Here is a 21138-nt window from a genome sequence, read left to right as displayed (position 1 = left end):
CTCCTTATTTCCAGCTTCTAAATTGCATTAAATGACCTCTACACATTTATCAGCTACCTTTCTAATGCTACTTATCTGTGTAAGCGGTTGAAGCAGTTGCCATAGGAATGTTATGTGATTATGAATGGGAAGGGAGGTGATCAATGTAATTGTGAATGTGATGGGAGGTGGCCCTCAATCGCAACTGAGAAAGGTGGTGCCGTCAAGATAAGCTCTATGACTGAAATATAGTCCATACACTATGAAAGAGCTTGCAGAATTTCCCCCCCTTTGGAATGGACAAGAAACAAAATTTCCTAGGACAGGAGATCCTATATCCCCCTATAAGATCACCACCTCACTTCCATCGACCCATCCCATTTCAAATGAACAAGCAGAACACTTTGCTAAACTATTTATGTGCTCAGAATATTTTTCTGGTACAAAGTACATTTTTTTCCAATTAAGTGCACTTAATATAAGTTTCTTTGCCAAGTGGAGTCCCCTCTATCAATCATGATTGTGAAAGCATTTAAATGTCCCTGGGACAGGAGGTTATTATGAGCTAAGAGGGAACATTTTTATAGGAGCCCCTTGTGAATATATTGGTAGCACATCTCTGCTCCTTGGGGTGACTATCCAAAACCTCGTATCACCTTCCCTGCATTTCCTGATACCCAGCCTGACATCCTTTTTTTTCTGCTCAATTTCTCCTCCATTGCCTCTAATTGTAGCTTCTCGAATCCCTCTAAACCATTCCTTCACCAAGCTGGGAATCACATTACAGAGGGGAGTTAGAAAATACCTCCTTTGTTTTCTATTCTTTGAAATTCCCCTTTGTATTACGTTATTTATTAAGCTAAAAAAGCAAAGATGAACAGTCCCAAAATGAGTTACACAAAAACCAATACACAAAATAAGTATTAAAAACTAGAAGTAAAATCATTCACTAGACATTTCTTATCCCTGAGACGTATTTGGAAAAATATCTCTCACTCTTGAGAAAGAGAAGAATGATTAAGAGAGAGAGGGAGAGAGAGCAGTGTAAACATACACACATACTACATCTACACTTAACTACATTCCCCTCCTCCCCCCGAATTTACCTATTGTTTGTACTACTGGTTCAGCTAATAGGTGAGTGCTAATATGGGGTGTAGATGTGTGTATTCATGTGTGCGTGAGCATGCTTGCCTATATTCTTATACACCTTTCTGGATCTGCCAAGACTATTGGAAACTCTTTGCCCCTCACCTGTGGTTTCCCAACCATCAGAGGTCCCATGCTAGCCACAATCTTGAAGTTACATCAGCTAATGATTTGGGGTGCCTCACTATTAGGAGGACATCATGAGACCCCTTAAAAAATTAAAGCATTCCCGAATCATTTTGAAAATTCTGGTCATTGTGACCAGAATTTCACAACCAACCAATGAAAACATGCAAAACTAATTTAGTTTCAGGTTCAAACATGAAATGGAAATGAAACCAGATGAGTAGAATAGATATATTTTGACCCTGCAAAGTTTCATCAATGTTCAGAAAAAAAAAAAGCCTCTGGATAAACAGAACTATTCGGAGATTAAGCTCTTTGGTTTTCTAAGGGGCTTGGTGATAACTAAATACATGGTAAATGTTTTACAAGTAACACCCAAGTCTTCACAGAACTTGTTGGTTTGGTTAGACTCACATGTTTACCATACTATACTGAGTTTGACCTGTGTTCCATAATGGGCAAACTGGGGTGGCTTGGATTTTGCAAAACCTAATCAGCTGAGCTTTGGTTCTGCAAATTCAGAATGAGGAATGGTTTGGCTACAGGTTACATTTTATCTGGCCTTTCAAGGATTGGGAGAAGTTAGAGTGGTAGGGATTTAACTCATCTTTTTGTCTGAATGGGAAAAAAGACATAGCAAAACTCAAGGCAAGTGAAACCACAGGAAGTGAAACTGACAAAACAAATGTCATCAGAATCCACATAAAATAAACCAATGGTTCTCTACCTTTCCAGACTACTGTGTCCTTTGTAGGAGTCTGATTTGTCTTGCATACCCCCAAGTTTCACCTCACTTAAAAACTACTTGCTTACAAAATCAGACATAAAAATACAAAAGTGTCACAGCACACTAGTACTGAAAAGTTGCTTATGTTCTCATTTTTACCATGTAATTGTCAAATCAATTGGAATATAAATACTGTACTTACATTTCAGTGTATAGAATTAGAGCAGTATAAAGAAGTCATTGTCTGTATGAAATTTTAGTTTGTGCTGACTTCACTAGTGCTTTTTATGTAGCCTGTTGTAAAACTAGGCAAATTTTTAGATGAGTTGATGTACCCCCTGGAAGACCTCTGCATACCACCAGGGATATGTGTACCCTGGCTGAGAACCAAGGAAATAAACCATACATGATTTCCCCTATCTCTAGTCATAGCGGGTCATTGAACTGGTGGACCAGGGACTTTCATTAGAGCATGGGAATGTTAGTAACCAGAAGCATGCAGGGTTTTCAGGTATGTATCTAGGTGAAGGCAGGTAGCAGGTATGTCTGCATGAGCATGTATAGTGGTGAGGGATATGGTTGTGAACCTAGCTCCATGTTGACTGCATGTGTGTTGGCGCATCGGCCATGTGTTAGCAGGACTGTACTGCTTCTGGAAGCATCCACTGACCTGATAGTAGATGGAATGACCCAAATCTATCTAAATCTTCCTGCTTGTGAACTCAACCCACACAGAATCCTGCCTTGAATGCAGTAAGTGTAAAGCATGACACTCTGAAAAGGGGAAAGGAGGGGAAATGTTTTCTACTTACAGAGAAATAGATGCTGCTATTGGGGAAAATGCCCCCGATCACAATGTTGGACCCAGGAAACTCTCCATGAGGGCTGAATCCAAATGCCACCTAGCCAACAGTGTGGACCTGGAGCTCAAAGTTTATCATCTCCTCTTCATCATGGCCCCAGGGCATGAAGACCTTGTTTGAGTGGTCCAGGAAAGCAGAGAAATGCAACAGGGGAGGTGAGGGCTGGCTGGAGCAGAGGCACGGGATGGACAGGATGAAGAGAAGGCTCTTGGTCCACAGGAGGCTCATCATCTTCATCAGGATCAGGGTAGCCTCTCTCTCGTGCTGATCCCCTGGGCAGGATGCTCTGAGGTATGGGGTCCAGCTTATATGGATGTCTGGCAAGGCTGGGCCTGGTGCCAAAGAGGAGGGGCAGCAACTTATTCTTCTACATCTGATTAAATAGATGGCACAAAGTCAACACTTTACGTAATACACCTTGGTGCAATGCCTGGGAGAGACAGGTACCAGGACCCTATGTGCTAGTGTCACAAGATATTGAACAGCTCTTTGGACCTATCTGGATGCAGGAGGGGACTCAGCATTCCCATCCAAACTGGTATTCTGAGAGCCAGCATGTTACCTCATTCACAAAGAGAGAGGATTTCTTTTAAGGAGTCCTCTCATCAGCTCGCCCCTGTCTTGGAAAGGCTGGAGTGAGCACCAATCATTCATTAGTATCATATAGTCATTAGCTGTGAGGGCCATTCAGAAGCAATATGTTGGTGAATCTCAGTCCATTCCTCATGGGAGGAGAGTCTGCATCAGAAAAAGCACCATCAGTTGGGGCACCCCTGTGTCAGTGTCAGGAAAGAGACCGTGAGACTGGAGACTGCTTTCCCCTCATGGAATTGGGTCTATCACAAGTAATAGCCTTTGTCCAAATGATAGCACTCAGAGTAGTGTACAGAATGTAATGACAGTGGAAGAGGGAGAGAGAGATTAAAAAGTGCCCAATGTCCTAATATTTTTAACCCATCTCCCCCACCCTGTATCCTTGCCCACCTGATTTTGTCATCCATTTCTTATGTCTTGTCTTTTAGACTGTAAGCTGTTTGGGGCAGAGACTTTCATTTACCATATGTTACAATAGATCTCCATCACTTGATGTTTTAAAATCAAGACTAGCTGTCTTTTTAAAAGATACGCTGTAGTTGAACCGGAAGTCACAGGCTTTGATGCAGGCATTATTGGGTGAAATTCTCTGGCCTGTGTTATACAAGAAGTCAAACTAGATGATCAGAATGGTTCCTTCTGGCCTAAAATCTATGATTCTATGTTTATACAGCACCCAGCACAATGGGACCCTGGCCTGATTCACCTCTAGGCACTACTACAACAATAATAATAGTATAAAGGCAAAAAGTTCCCCCCGGGTTCTGAAATAATACAAAGACAGTCAATGAGAAAGAGAGAGTCTGTTCTGGGTGGCTGGAGCTGCAGAGAGAAGGCTCTCACACCAGGTGACATTTGGGGAAAGGACATAGAGGAGGCAAGTGCTGTGGTCCTTGAGCAGAGTTGCTGAGGTGCATTGTAATGAGAAGCCACATCCCTGAGGCAGGCTGAAGGCATGTTTCAAATGACAAGAGAGCTATTTTCAGTTCGTTCCTGCAATGCCTGAGCAGGCAGGGTAGTTGTCTGAGGCAAGGGGGTGATGCATGGCCATGCTTTTTAGTACTGGATGCGGTGGGGCAGATTCTGAAGAGCAGGGACTTGAGGTCATTGTTACAATAGCTAAAGAAGGGGGATTTGAATAGTACGGAAGGGGATATGAATTACAGAAACACCCTTGTCCCATGCATTGCCCCTTGATTGGGAGACTGGAACACTATCAAAACACTCTAACCCTCCCAGAGACATTATCAGTGTGCAGTAATAATATCAACAGTGGCAGGCCCCAGCAACGCAGTGACCATACAACCGGTTCTGCAGGGAGTGGCTTGTTTTTCCTCCGTTGCTTTGTGTCATCGCCAATCTGTTCAGTTATATAAACCACTGTGATCTGTTCCCTCACCCTGTGAGCCACAACTCACACCTGTGGGTATGTGTCAGGGAGTCGTTAGTTTTCTTTATACCTGCTAGAAATGCCCAGAGCAGCCTTGCATGTTAATCTGCTGGGACTGGCACTCCCAAAACAGATAGAGAACAGAGAAGGAAGGGCATCTAATCAGATTCTCAGGGACAAGATTTAAATGGATCAGGTTCCACACATTATTCTTGGATCCAAGGTTGTTTTGCTGACAGTCTTGCTGAAGTCAGTGAATGTGTGTGTGTTGCTTCCTAGCCTCTTTTTGCAAACAAATCTAAACCATTGCACAATACAGCACAATTTCTGTCTTCTGCTCAAGAGAGAGCCAGGCACATTTCCGTGGGTATGGCAGGTAAGAGAGAGGTGCAGGCAGAGCTGTGTGAGGATTTCAAGAATAGGATACCACATGATGCTGCGTGTCAGGATTGAGGTTGCATTGGCAGAGCTGTGGGGAGAGCTCAGGACTGAAAGAGCAGGGGGTGCATGTCAGGATTGAGGGGCATTGGCAGAGCTGAGTGTGAAATCCAGGACCAGGATAGCAGGGGTTGCTGCAGGACAGGACTGAGAGTCATCAACAAAGGATATGTGGGAGTGTGGGGGTATGTACAGAACAGCTCCTGCTCTGCCTATCACTGGCCAGCCCCTACTTTGGTTTTCATCGTCATGGATTCTAAACTCATGTTCACTTTCTTTTGCAAAGGAAGAGCAGAGAATCTCTGCATCACATGGAGAGGATGTAAGATAAGGGGATGCACCTGAGACGTTGCTGGAAGAGGCAACTATCTAGGGATTACAGGAGGAGATATTTTAGCTGTGTGACAGAGATTAGAGTTGCATGGTTTCTTTTAAGGAGGAGGATTTGGGCAAGACTCCCTGTCTCCATAACAGTGGTGACTGGTGTGGGAGATATATCCAGGAACAGGAACATACCATGAAAACTGACAATGAGAAACATGCCGAGTGAGATTATGAAATGAAAGAGGAGCTAAATGAGATTTAAAAAAACACCTTTAGAAGACTAAAACAGCATAAGAGCTAGGTGTGGAGTGAAAGGAGGAGGCTCAAATCCATAAGGCCAGCAACACAATAGCAGCCTTGAGGATCTGTGTAACACAGGAGACACCCCAAACTGGTGGTATGTTCCATAATCAGATTTAATTAACGCAGTGACAGGTGGAACTCCTGGATCACTGTAACAGTCTTACCATGGAGTCACAGACTGTCCCCTTGGGCACTCCAGTGTTTCTTGGCACCCAGGCAAGATGGACTCAGTGATAAATGGTTAGTTACACCAAAAATCACAAAATATTCAGGTTCCTTCCAGTCCCAAGAAACCAGTCACTTATCCAACATCAATTTGTACCTTAGAAGTCACACCGAAGTCAACACTTGTAGCCAGTCTTGTAATGAATTAGCTAGAGGTTTATTAACAAAGAAAAATAAATGAGAGTTATTTACAGTTTAAAGCAAGCAAACGTATATGCACAAATGAGCTTCAGTCTGTGATTCAAAAGGTGACAGAGATGTAGTAATCAGTCACCACTAAATGTCTTTTTAGGGCTTAACTCAGGTTGACCTTGGGGCCCTCTGCTTTTTGTTTCTTAGCTCCAGCCCTTGTAAGAGTCCAAACAGCACTGAAATCTATGGAATAAGGCCTTATGTATGTACTTCTCCATGGATTGATGGACCGATTAACAAAGCTTTTGTCCTATGATGGCCCACTTAATTTTGATAGTCCTTCTGGATGGGCGGGGGAGTCACTCTTCCCATTTGAGTTCACAAATTCAGAGCAGGCATTTGCACAATTACAAAACAAACTTATATTTTACCATTTACCGTAGCATGGAATACAGACATTACAAGTGAGATTAATGCACACAACAACTTACAAGCCTTTCATAGAGTCTAAACTCTAAATACATTCTTATCAGACTGTTTTGAAGAAAACTAGCATACAGGTGAGCTGGTTTGGTTTCCAGCTATGAGTTTGTCAGTTCTTAGCTAATGCATATGGCCTTGGCCAGAGTTGGCACTTGGTTTACCAGCATCACAACCTCCTTACACCATCCTTCTGCTTCTCAAAGGGCAGCAGAGGAACACGTGATGCCGTCAGTATGTGCTCCATATTGTGAAGACATACCTATAAAAGCTTGTCAGTTACATTTGGGCTATGGTTGAAAAATTGTTTTTCTGGCCCACACAAATACGTTATAGCTGCATTTTGGATACAGCAGAGTGGTTGCAAAATGGGTATCAATGAGACCAGAGAGGAGGAGGAGGTAAAAGCAGTCAATATGGGGAATGCTCAGGGCCTGAAAATATGTTTTGGTTGTCTGGGCAGAGAGAAGGGTCAGGTAACTGATAAGTTGTGGAGGAAGAAGCGGGAGGATTTGGACACAACTGGGACGAGAGTAGTCAAAGACGTTGCCCAGTGTTCAAGTTTGGGTGAGAGGGAGGGTGATGCTGTCAAAAGCAAAGGAGAGTAAGTTAAGATGAGAAGGGTTAGGAGGAAGAATAAGGAATTCAGTTTTAGCCATATTAAGAATGAGGGACTAGCACGCTGTTCAGGAAGAGAGTTTGGAAACAGTCAGAAATGCAGGACTAGACAGAGGGAACCAACTCAGGCATGGAGAGTCAAATCAGGTCAAGTCAAAGGTTGTAGTTTTGAGGGAAAAGGATGTTAGATGAGAGAGGGGAAGAGGTCAAAGGTGGAACAAGCTCTCAGGAGAACATGTCAGAGCTCAGGGTGAAACAGAACTGTGACTTGCAGGATGGCTTATGACAGCTCAGGCTATCCCAGCCATAGGATACAGATGCAGAAGAGTTACCTGAACAGAATAAGGGTAAATGTTGCCTGCGGGAGATGTCTTTGCTACAACATGTTTTATGTCTGGAGCATCCTCACCAACATTCACATTTCCTGGCTGTCTCTGAATTCAATTCAAAATCAGACTTTGGTTTTCAGATCTTCTCCCAACTCACCTGATCTTATATCCACTTGCTGCCCCATGCAGCCCAATCTGTCTCCCATTGCTCCCTCTAAATAAAGCTGTGCCTTTCCCTCTGCTCCCCTTGCACGAATGCCCTCAGTCCCAGCTCTCCTTTGTTATGCACCCTGATGTTCTTCACTTGTTTTTCACTTAACATTCCTTCTCCCTGGAAGATAGTTTGTGTTATTGGGTATGGAGGAAACTGCATATACATGCATTGTATTTTATTGCATTGCATGGTGTTGTATTGCATTATACTGTGTTGTTTCAGAGTAACAGCCGTGTTAGTCTGTATTCGCAAAAAGAAAAGGAGTACTTGTGGCACCTTAGAGACTAACCAATTTATCTGAGCATGAGCTTTGTGAGCTGTAGCTCACAAAAGCTCATGCTCAAATAAATTGGTTAGTCTCTAAGGTGCCACAAGTACTCCTTTTCTTTTTGCATACTGTGTTGTGTCTCATTGCAATGTTTTGCATGGTACTATATTATACTACACTGGATGATATTACAATGAAATGTATGGTATTGCATTGTATTACATTATAATGTGTTGCAGAACACTGAGTATTCAACATTGCACAAAGCCAGGCCAGCCAGCCAGCTTTCCGCACGAGTGAGACATCCTATCCAAATCCTACACTGCTATGGAAAAGATTTCTGGAGTAATGTTGCTACTTTGTGACCACATACTTTTCTTGCAAAGATGTAGCAACATCTTAGACTGCATTCAGGAGCTGGAAAAATTCCTTTATGTATTTAGTACCAGCAGAGAATTGCCTGATATCCACACTCCACACATTTCAATGAACAGGCAGTGCCACCTGCCTCCTGGGCTATATCATACAAACACCTGTGTCAATTTTCCTTTGCTAGCTCAGTGGAATTGCTTCTTCAGAGATGGTTTGGTTTGGATTACAGATGGGTATTTATCTATCCTCTCTTCATAAGTGTAACTATCTCCCAGTTAACAGCAATGTATCTCCTTACATGCAGGTTTGCAAAACAGCTCACTAATGGCAAGTATGTTTCAGACCACCCCAAGTGCTCCTGCATTATCCCTTTGGCCAGAGGTGGTAGAGCAACTACTTCCAGTATTGATGGGAGGGGAAGGCAAGAGAGAGCACACACTGATACCTGTGGTCACACATCTACGTTACACATCAGGGATGTGTGAGTTTCATCCCCTCTCCTCCCACAGGCTCTACAACCCCCCAAAGGCACCTCCCTGTGCAGATACTGAGAGGGACATGAGGATGCAGCAGCTCCTCTCTCTGCTAATGGGGCTACTGGTCACTGACCTCTCAAGTGAGCCTAGGGTGCCCTACAGCAGCCACCTGGGTGGGGTCAGGCTCCCTGGAGAGGTTTCATCACTCCACAAGATGTCCAGCTTTGTCTTTCAGGTGCATAGGGCAGATTAGTGGAGCAGTCAGTTAAACAGCAAGAGCAGATGGACTAACACCAGTAGTGGGGAGACCCGTCAAGGTAGACTCCCCTTAGTCTATGTTAGGGGCACCATTATCTTTCCCATCAGCAGTAGCCCCATCACATCTCCCACTCTGAACACACCACTACCGCACTCTCTCACAGGCTTCCCACACACAGGATACACCTGCACTTCATTGTGTGTACTCTCTTCTGTTTTCCACACATGCTAATCAGTTCTGACAGCTGGTCACTAGATGGAGCCACAATCAAACGCACAAACTGGTGTGTTACACTGACACTCCCCAGGCTGGTCAGTGCCCTCAGCACACGATGCGTAATTTGCTCAGAACTGGAACCTTTAGCCAGATGCATTTATGGGGAAATTGACCGCAATAGCTATCCAGACTAACTTCTCTGACAAAGCCCCAGAGACGGTGGTTCTTCTTGTGTCTTTATCCTACTATGCAGAATACAGACATAGAGACACTTGCACTGGCATACATTCTTAAAGAGAGATAACATAAAAAACAATCATTTTGAATATAAAAAACTATACTAAGCAATGAGTATAATCCACATTCTGTGCATTGTGACACCTTGGTATCTGAAGCCCCTAGAGCCTGAGCCAGGGTGACTCTAGTCATGTTTCAGGAGTCTATGTTCATAGTTAGAATTTGTGATCTGCTACATGATCACATGTGACATCTACTCTGATGGCATCTTCCCCAACAACATTTCTCAGGAGAAATTCTCACTCCTGCATTAGCAGCAGGAAAGCATCATCCGGGAGAAGGGGACCAGACATGAGTCTCCAGGACATTCATGAAACTGGCCTTTCAGAAAGCAGAATGAGATGAACCTTTCCTCTGCAGTGACACCATGTTGACTTGACTCCTCCCACTGAAGAATGTATTTGTCTGTCCCTTCTCACTTCCCTTGAAGCACAGAGAGAAGGAAACCCCGAGCATGGAGGAGACAGAGCAGAGTAAAGCTGACATCATGTTGAGATATCTCCTGCTCTCTGCACTGCTTCTCTGGGCCCCAGGTACTGTTTGAGTGGCCACGGGGATGGGGTGGGGCAGGCAGGCTCAGAATCTCAAGTTGAAGGGACACATTCTCGTCATTGAGACTAAGGTGTGAGGGGATCTCTGGAGACTGCATCTGCTTAGAAATGCTGGGAGGAACAGAGAGAACCACCCAGGAACAAGGACTTGTGGGTAAAACACCCAACTCAGAGTGTCTGACCCAAGAGTGAATCCTAGATAGGACACACTTAGCGCATATCCCATGAATTCACTGTATAGGGAAGTCAGCTCTCAGCCAAGAATCTCCCACAATGACTCCTGTTTGGCTGAACAGTGAAGATAACTGTCCTGTTTTTCATTTTAGCTTTTATTCTGCTTCTCAATTTTTTTTACCCTCTTTCTCTCCTTCTGACTTTCCTTCTTTCCCTTCCTTCCTCCCTGTTGCACTTTTTCATCAACTTGTTACCATCTGTTCTATCATATTGTTTCCTATTTCCTTCCAGGTGTAGGCTCGGCCTACGTGGAGCAGCTGCCCTTCCTCACAGGGGTTCTAGGAGAATCCCAAACTCTGCAGTGTACATTGAAAGAAACCAGCCACTACTGGATGTACTGGTACTTGCAGCAGGAGGCAGAGGAGCTAGGGCAGCTCTTCTATTCTTCAGGAGATGGATCTGGGACCAACTTCACAGCTAAGCCCATGTCAGCCTGGAGGAAGAACAACAATTGGCATCTACAATGGAAAAACCTTTCACGGTCAGACTCAGCTGTGTATTACTGCGCCTGCAGCACTGCACAGTGACACAGAGCCCTGAGACAGCCAGCAAAAACCCAGAGAGACAGAGACAGGGGAGGAGATAGGGAAGCTGTGTGCGCCTAGGAGTCGAAAGGACACTGTAGGGCAGTGGTTCCCAGATGAAGTGTCTGGGATATACAGAACATCTCCCAAAGGGGTGCAAAGAGCCCCTGGAGCCCCCATCCTAGATCACTGACCTGGTCACACACTTGAGATGTGACTTGGGCTCTATTAATAACAATGGGAGTTTTGCCACTTGATTTCAATGGGGCCAGGACTTCACTGTTGGGCTTTCAAAATCAGACATTGCTCTTTACTGCTTGAACTTCTCTCTCTTGTCTTCCCAATTCCTTCCATTCCTTCTCTATAGTCTCTCATTCTCCTACTATTTCCTTTGTTCCAGCTCCCTCAATTTCCATTCTTTTCTCTTCACTTTTTCTGTTTCTTTAAATCAAACACCCAAATCCAATTGCAGATCCCAGCCCTCATTCCCTTGTGGTTTGGTCTGACTGAGTCTCTGGGGACTGTTCTGATGTGGTCTTATTCACATGACTGCTGAGCCATAGATATCTGAGCAGGAACATATGGAGTAGAAGTGATTAGGGGGTGCTATTTCTGTATACGGGATTCCTGGAATACCCTGTCCAGTTCTGGGGCCGACAATTAAAAAAATATGTTGAAATATTACAAAGGGTTCAGAAAAGAATAATTTGTCATCTGGAAATCCTGCTTTACAGTGAAACACAAAAGTTTAATCTGTTTAATTATCCAAGGGTAGGTGAAGAGGTAACTTGACTACAATCTGTAAGTACTTGCATGGGAAGAAGATTTCTGATCATGGACTGCTCTTCATTCTATGGCATAAAGGCATAATGAGATCCAATGGTTACAATCTGAATTTAGACTAATTCACACTAAAAATAAGATACAACTTTTTAACAGTGAGCATAATTACCCACTGAAACAACTTCCCTTGGGATGTGGTGGATTCTTCAACATCTGGAACCCACAAAGCAGGATTGTCTATCTTGATATGCTTTAACTGAGCCAGATGCTGTAGGTTAGGTGCAGGAATTAGTAGATGCAATTCTCTGGCCTGTGCTATTTGGGAGGTCAGACTAGACGATAATAATGGTTCCTCGTTGGTCTTAAAATATATGTATCTGTGAATATATGAGATTTCTGTGCTGCTATGTGTTGCAGGTGGATGCCTGCAGTTTATGGATCAACCTTTAAAACTGCGTGGCCAGCAGGGGTCATCTTTGAGCATCCCCTGCCAAATGAAAGACACCATGCACTCTGCCATGGAGTGGTACCATCAGGCAGAGGGAGGCAATGAGCTAGAAGCTCTCTTCCTTTCCTCAGACAAAGAGACAATCACACCATACATGGATCTAGTCTACATGGTGATTAGAACTTCCATGAAGTACTTTGTCTGAATTCCCCAGCTGACACTGCATCATTCAGCCATGTATTTCTGTGCCTGCAGCAAATCACAATGTGAAGGAGCTGTGAGGATGTGCAAGAAAAATGAGACAGAGAGGGGAGAAGAGAGCGGAGGTCCCCAACCTAACCCAGTCCCCTGCAGCTGCCATTCCCTCTGAGTGTGGATCACCTGAGAGACAGACGAACAGGGCTGTCTGCAACATCTCTCCATTCTCTGTAGAGGGCACTGAACTACTATTAAGAATTTCTGAAATTAATACTCAAATTTGGCATCCAATCAGCTTGTAGTGAGGATGATTTCAAGTAGGGAGGCCATTCTATATCATGAAGAGTCAAGATTTACCCAGAAGGGCTCTTGAAGACTTTGGAAACAGGAGACGGCTTGTTGATGACAGGAACCACAACTTGTAAAGCTCCATTATTCATAGAGCAGGGAAGTGGCAGTTGATGGTATCAGCTAAAGCAGAGAGACAGAAACCACGAGGGTGGAAGATAGGTGCATAAGGAGAATGTGGCTCTGAATTTCAAACAGGGAATGACCCTTGACATTTAATGCAAATCAGGGGTTAAGAGAAGAAATGCTCAGTGGACTTGGATATGAGTGTGCATAAATGCCACTGGTGTATACCATGTCTGAGAGAGCTGCCCAGACAGTGTTATTTCTGCTGTAGCAGTATATCCTTATAAGCTCAGCAATGTTGTCTTCCCATTGGTGCACATGGTGCTGGAGATGTAGTAAATAGATAGAGTCAATCCAAATGAACAGAAATCATCCCCATAGCACAGAGCTGATCCATTCGGAAACAAACCTAGAAAGAAGACAAGGACCTATTCTCAGGAAGGTCCATCTACACGACTGGTGCAAGCGTAAGAGGTGTAGGGCATCCACGTGGCAACTGAGTGTGACACTACAGGAGTCACCAGCACATCCACTAAGAATCCCCACCAGCACCAATATCTGCTGTGGTCCAAGGGAAGCTGCCTTTTCCCTTTTATCTGCTGCCCTTGTGGGGAATCGTGTTTAATTCAGCTCAGATCACACGTCATTGTGGAGGCCATGGTACAGTTCTACAGCATGCACAAAAACTGAGCATCCCCCATTCAGTCCATTGTGTCCCAGTTGGTGGGCTCTTTTTCTTGTGTAACTCACATGCTTTTGCAATGACTCATCTACCCTCCATACTTTTGCCAAGTTTGCACCATATGCATAATGACATAATAGATGTGTGTGCATATAGATCCCATCGGCTCCTGCTGTGCAGCACTGCAGGAGCCGAGGGAATCTATATGCACTGGGGGGAGGGATAGCTCAGTGGTTTGAGCATTGGCCTGCTAAACCCAAGGTTGTGAGTTCAATCCTTGAGGGGGCCATCTAGGGGTCTGGTGCAAAAAATTGGGGATTGGCCCTGCTTTGAGCAGGGGGTTGGACAAGATGACCTCCTGAGGTCCCTTCCAGTCCTGATATCCTATGGACAGGACAGACAAGGTGGCCTGTGAGAATGCATTGTGTGTGTGCATGAGTGCAAATGAAATTGTCACTGTTCCCTAGGGGAGGGCATGTGCCTGAGCTCTTCAAGTTTTCTTAGTTCCCTCTACTGTCCAGGTGGGAAGAGCTGCTCCTCTTAATCTGGCAGTGTCACACCGAAAGAGCAGGTGCTCTGGGCTGGGCTTAATACATTTATCAACACTGATACCTCTGGCCACACCTGTTTACCACACACAAGGGATGTGTAAATTGTATCCCCACCCCACCCTACCCCTCCCCTCTCCCAGGCTCTGCAAACATCCCACAAATGCTTTCCTGTGCAGATACTGAGAGGGTCATGGGGATTCTGCAGCTCCTCTCTCTGCTAATGGGGCTGCTGGCCACTGCCCCCTCAGGTGAGACTGGGGCTCCCTGCAGTAGCCACCTGGGTGGGGTCAGGCTCCCTGGAGAAGTTCATCATCCTATGGGGCATTCCCCTTTGTCTTTCAGGTGCAGAGGGCAGATTAGTGGAGCAGTCATCCCTATATTTAATGGTGCGGTTGGGAGCATCAGAGTCAGTGTCCTGCACCTTGAAAGACACAACCTACCCCTGGATGAGCTGGTACCTGCAGGATGCCCAAGGCCAGATGCACTTCCTGGAATCTTTAAGAAGCAAAGGTGATACTGGTAACACATCCAGGATGGGAACATCCTATCAGACGAAACGGGTCAGTGATACAGAGCTCAGGCTGGAGATGAAGAATGTGACTCAGTCCCAGATCATCTACTGCACCTGCAGCAAAGAGCACAGTGAGAGAACAGAGCAGAGATGGTGACAAAAACCTTCCTTCATTCAGGGATATCTATCCCACTGGGGGAATTTAAACCCAGCACCAGGAGTCTGAAACCAAGAGGCTCCGGGGGAACTGGTCAGTTATCCAGCAGGAGGGAGATGAGCTAACACCAATAGTGCAGAGACCCTTCAAGGGAGACCCCTTGTCAGTCAGGGAAACTGTTATCCTTCCCATCATCATCAGTCCCCATCACACATCTCTCCCCACTGTACACACTGCTAACTCTCTCCCTCACAGGCTCCCCACAAACAGGACACACCTGCACTCCGGTTATGTGTGTTCTCTTCCTTTCCTACTCACTCTCATCAGCTGTGCCAGCCCGTCTCTAGAGGGAGCCATGATCACACACACACTAACCGGAGTACACTGAGCAGAGTCCTTTGCCTCCATTTCTCACCTTGTGGCAGAGCCATAACTAAGCATTTTAACACCTGGGGCAAGCAAACATATTTGCGCCCCCTACAGGCAACACATGGGGGATCATGCAGGGTCATGTGCACCCCTCAGATTTCTGCTTTCCATTTAGCACAGAGGTTTTCAAACTCTGGGGTCCGCCTTTCTAGGGGGACGTGCACCACAATTTGAAAACTGTTGCTGCCTGCCAGGAGCCAGGCAAAAACTGCTTCTGATAGATTTTTGCTACCTGTAGCAGCTACTGATATCTGTGGGTGTTCTCTTTTGCTACGTTGTCACAATTTGCTACCACTTTCCTTTATCATTGTTTCAGTGATAACAAATTGTGATGTATGGAATACAACAGCCACAATTTGCAACCTCTCACCTTCCCCATCCTCTGGTCCAGGAATAGCAAATTGTGACAGGACATCAACCATCCCATCAAATTTGCTACCACTAAATCAGAGGATGACAAAGGTAAGACGTAGCAGTTGTGATGGATGGTTGATACGGATCCATGGTGCACCGCACTCTGAATCAATACAAGCACTCCTGGTGAGTACACTCACCACAGACACAAGGAACCAAGTAGGCACATGCACAAGTGACATACTAACTGTGGCGACTGTATGCTGATATAACTTGACCTAACATAGATTTGTAGTGTAGATGTGGCCATAGGTATATGAATTATTTGGGAGAGGTAACAGCAAAACTATGAGGCTAGGCCAAGACTCATTCAGGGGTTTAGACTTCTACTTTTGTGGATCTGGGCCTCCTGTACCCTAAAGGCTCAGGAACAAAAGGGCTCCAAAAAAAAAAAAAAACCCCTCAGTATCATTTATTTCTCTTTTTGACTGTCATGATTTGGGGTTGTATAACTCATTATTTTTGAATTCTTGTTGTCAAGCAATCTCGGGTTGTAGATGTGGTTTCATTATGTTGTGAAGGCCAAAACTATAACTGTATTGAAAATAGAATTAGATAAATTCCTGGAGGATAAGTCCATCAATTGACTATTAGCCAAGATGGTCAGGAATGAAATCCCATGCTCTGGGTGTCCATGTCTCTAGCCTCCTACTGCCAGAAGCTGGGAGTTGGTGGCAGGATCACTCGATGACTGCCTGTTCTGTTCATTCCCTCTGAAGCACCTGGCACTGGCCACTGTCCAAAGACAGGATGCTGGACTTGATGGACCATTACTGACCCAGTATGGCCATTCAGTAAAAATTACAGTAGATTTTGCCTTTGAGGAGGATTTAATATGAGATAGTATACTGCCCTTAGTGAATATCTGGGAACCAAGTTCTCACAAGCTGTGACATGTGAAAAAGCACCAAGGGTTGGATTGAGAGGCAAAATAACAGTTGAGAAAGGCAATCCCTATTGGTGGATCAAATGAAAATGAAGATGTTTTGACACCAGGCCAGGAAATCAGTCAGACTGGAAGTCAACTTGTGCTATAAAAAGAAAAATTTAGAATAAAAAATTCCAAATTAAAAATCACTGTAAAAACATAGGAAGTGCTATAATAGAAACACAGATGTCATTGCTAAAACTACTAGCAATTGTGTACTTATAAATAGTTTCAATGATTATCTGCTATTAAAATATAAATTAAATAGCACAGTGACATCCATCTGCCCTACAATGTTGACAAAGATAAACGATGAAGTGCTCAGAGTAATAAGAGTTATAAAAATCACATTTTAAAAAAGTAAACCATTAGAAGGAGCAAAACTATATTTAGAATGGATTATAAGAAAAGGAGTGCAATTCAGGGAATCACAGCAGCAGCAAAGACAAATTTGTGAACTGCTAAGAGACTTTATGCAGGCATATAAACTGATAAGGGAATCTTTTAAATACTCAAAATGTGTGACACATAATTTTTGGTGGGGGGGGGGGGGGAGGATATGTAAAATATTTCATTGAATCAAGTCTCCTGTAGGTTATATCAGATAGAGAAGAGATGCCTTGTGTTGTCATTGGGTTGCCTGTGCCTTTAAGAACAGAGCCCTGGGAAGAGGGTGCAGAGCATTCAGTCGGACCCAATCCTGCAGGAAGGGGTGATGCTGCTGGGCCCGATTCTGTGCACCACCCCATTTTTCTGCCCCCCTTGGCTCTGTGCCCTGGGTGGCAGCCCCGCTCGCCCCGCGCTAGTTAAAGCCCTGCCTTGTGGTATGAAAGTCCAAAAAACAAATGTCTCTTTAACACACCACTCTCCTCTCCCTCCACTGCACCCCACTCACAGTTGCTGTCTTGGTCAGCAGAGACCCAGAGTTCAGCGGTAGATTCACATGAGTTCACCTCCCATCCAGGTGGGGAGGGGGGAAGAGATATTGACCAATGTCTTTGCTGCTGCTGCCGCTGAAAGTGGCTCACAGTTGCCACTGTTCAATCTGCTGACGTCATTCGTAGTGCCACCATTCACTCCACTGTGCTGTGGTCTGCTCCATCGCTGATGGCCCTGAGCCATCACCTTCTGCTGCCACCCACCTCTTTACTGCGACCTCTGTGAGTAGGTCTCTTGAGATTCCACCCAGCAATCAGTGATTTTAGCTCTCAGTGGGAGATTACTAGTGCAGGCTGGGTTGTCTCTTCCCCACTGTCCCACAGCAGATCTAAGCACTTAGATCTGATAATCAGTGATTTCAGCTCTAGTGGTCACTTAACAAACCAAAAGACTCTCAATGGATCCTAATTAGCTCCATCTGGAGAGGGGCAGGTCAGATAGTGCCTGTGGCTCTTAGGCAAAGCCCACACCGCTAGACAGAAACACCTGTCCCCAATGTTTTTCTCTCTCCACTGGGCTCTGGCATCCAAACCTTAGCGAGTGCAGTTCAGTTGAGGGTGGGTGACCCCCTCAGTCAGGACAGGCTAAATACAGTTCTGCTTCCCTTTAGTCATAAAATAACAAAATTTCATTACCCCACCTTACTTTAGGCTGGCTGGCTGCTGACTGAATGTTGCTAGGTCCAGATTACACTTTTCCCTACAGAGCCCACTAACAGGACCAGGAAAACCTCCCAAAATTTAAAGTAATAACTTACAATTTTAAACACAGTTTTAAATAAAGCACAATTATAGAAATCATTGGTACATCCCCCAAGAGTCCCAACTAATGCCAATATCTGCTGTGGTCTCATGTATGAAGCAATTAAGATCCAAGGAAAGGCTACCTGTTCCCTTTTGTCTGCTGCTCTTGTAGGGAATCATGTTCAATTTGGCCCAACCTACATGTCATTTAGGGGGGCATTGCCAAAATTAACTTTTTCCTAAAAAAAGTGAGCAATCCCCATGCACTCAACATGTCCCAGCTCTGCTACTTAAGGATAATCAAGTGTTCTCTTTTTTAGCTCAAACTTGAGCTCTTTTAAAAATGATCCCATCTGCTCTCCATGCTTTTACCATATATGCTTCATGCACATGATGGGATAATAGAGCTCCCATGTATACAGACTCCCTTGCGCCTGCAGTGCAGCACTGCCTGACAGAACAGGCTGGACAAGGTGGCATGGAGGAATGCAGGGGTGCCTGTGTGTGTGTGGGGGGGTGCGCACCCATAAACCTGCCACTGTTCTCGAGGGGAAGGATGTGCCTGAACTCCTCAAATTTTCTCAGTTCCCTTTACTGCCCAGGTGGACAGAGCTGCTCCCCTTAGTCTGGGAATGTCACACAGATAGAGCAGATGATCTGGGCTTATGCATTTGTCAACACTGACACCTCTGGCCAAACCTATTCATTACAAACAAGGGACATGAGAGTCTCATCCCCGCCTCTCCCCATGGCTCTGAAAACACCCCACATACACTTTCCTATGCAGATTCTGATGGAGACATGGAGCTGCTGCAGCTCCTCTCTCTGCTAATGGGGCTGCTGGCCACTGCCCTCTCAGGTGTGACTGGGAATCCCTGCTGCAGCCACCCAGGTGGGGTCAGGCTCCTTGAAGAGGTTCATCACTCCATGGGGTATCCCCATTTGTCTTTCAGGTGCAGAGGGCAGATTAGTGGAGCAGTCATCCCCATATTTAATGGTGCGGTTGGGAGCATCAGGGTCAGTGACCTGCACCTTGAAGGACACAACCTACCCCTGGATGAGTTGGTATCTGTAGGATGTCCAAAGCCAGCTGCACTTTCTGGTGCAATCAGGAACCAAGGGTGACCCTGAGGAAATATCCTTGATGGAAACATCCTACACGTCTGAGCGGGTCAGTAACACGGAGCTCAGGTTGGAGATAAAGAATGTGACTCAGTCCCAGACCATCTACTGCACCTGCAGCACAGGGCACAGTGAGAGAGCAGAGCGGAGATGGCCACAAAAACCTCCCCTGGTTCAGAGATGTCTCTTCCAATGGGGGAACCATAGCCCAGCACCAGGAGTCTGAAACCAAGAGGCTCTGGGGGGAACTGGTTAGTTATCCAGTGCGGGGCGGGGAGATGGGCTAAAATCAACAGTGCAGAGACCCCTCAAGGGAAACCCCCTTGTCAGTCAGGGACACCGTTATTCTTCCTATCAGCAGCAGCCCCCATCACACGTCTCTCACCGCTGCACACGCTGCTAACAGTCTCCTTCATACGCCCTCCTCCCACAGGACACACCTGTACTCCTGTCATGTGTGTTCTCTCCTTTTCCTACTGACTCTCATCAGCTCTGCCAACCCATCGCTAGGGGGAGCCATGATCACACACACGAACCTATGTGTTACACTGACACGCCCCAGGCTGCTCAGTGCCCTCTGCACATGTTGGATTATTTGCTCAGAGCTATAACCTTTAACCAGTTAGGTTTATTAAAATAAGAAATGGTGTATTTTCTGGTTTCTTTGTCCTTCTTCCCAGAAAATAGACAGACAAACACCTGCACTCACACACATACACTGAGAGAAAAATAATGCCATAGAAATCAGCTACAATATGAAAATCTAAATTAAATGCATATGAGGCCTGCACCAGAGTGATTGTAATTGTGTGTATTTACTGAGTGTCAGTCCCATATCTGTACCTAGGATCTGTGGCCTGCTATGTAGAGACACGTGTCCTGTCCTGATGGTGTGTTCCTCATCATCCCTCAGGAGCAAATCTCATTCCCATGTTAGTGGCAGGAAAGCATCATCCAGTAGAAAGGGACCTGGACACCTGTCTCCAGGAGATTCTGAAACATCTCATCTGCTTTGAGACATGGGGGGAATGGAGTGAATCACCAAGCAGCAGGGACTTGTGGGTAAAATGCAGCCACCTGAGACTGTGAGACCCAAGAGTGAATCCCAGATGAGAGACTCCTAGTGCATGCCCTGTCTGTTCAGTCTACAGGGACATCAAATCTCAGCCAGGAATCTGCCACAAGAAAGGTGGCTGTCCTTTCTGTTTTCTGTCTTTTTCTGCTTCTCAGTGTTTCTCTCCCTCTTTCATCACTCTTTCCAATTTTTTTCTTTTCCTTCATTTAATCTTTCCCTTCTTTCCCTCTCTCTCTTCATGTTCTACTCTCGTTTGTTCCCTTATGATTTTGTCAGTTTTTGCCCATTTTTCTCCAGGGTTTGGCTCCCTCTATGTTTTTTGGCTCCCTCTATGTTATTTGGCTCCCTCTATGTTTTCTTTTCTTCTCTCTCTCGGTCATACCATTTCCTGTCTCACATGTTTCGGCTCCCTGGTTGGCCAGTGGCTGGAAGTTCTGACTCAGGCTCAGGCTGTGTGTCTACGCAGCTGTCTCGGACAGATCCCCAGCCAGATGAGCAGGTACCCAATGGCTCTCCATTTGCTCTTTATTGTTGGCCTGTCTCCCTTGGGTAAGTGAAATCTTTTAAATTAAGCAAAAGCACATGAATGAGTCTATGGATCTGTTCATTTTTAGAGACAGTAGAGATGGGACAGACCATCTTTCCCATTTCCCCCA

General features: G+C 45.2%; 1 long non-coding RNA gene across 2 annotated transcripts in view; it reads right to left on the bottom strand.

Moving 5' to 3' along the window:
• Window positions 1–6192: 6192 nt before the first annotated feature.
• Window positions 6193–21138, bottom strand: part of LOC142069373 (uncharacterized) — a 63563-nt gene continuing 48617 nt past the window's right edge. For both annotated transcript variants that reach the window (XR_012665160.1, XR_012665161.1), the window contains 2 exons: window positions 14605–14789; window positions 6193–6267 (listed from right to left, as the gene is read on the bottom strand). This is a non-coding gene — a long non-coding RNA (uncharacterized LOC142069373). The remainder of the gene's footprint in view (window positions 6268–14604; window positions 14790–21138) is intronic.

Source organism: Caretta caretta, chromosome 1 (genome assembly GCF_965140235.1).
Source record: "Caretta caretta isolate rCarCar2 chromosome 1, rCarCar1.hap1, whole genome shotgun sequence".
In the NCBI taxonomy this organism is placed as follows: Eukaryota; Metazoa; Chordata; order Testudines; family Cheloniidae; genus Caretta; species Caretta caretta.
This window is presented reverse-complemented; position numbering and strand designations above follow the sequence as displayed.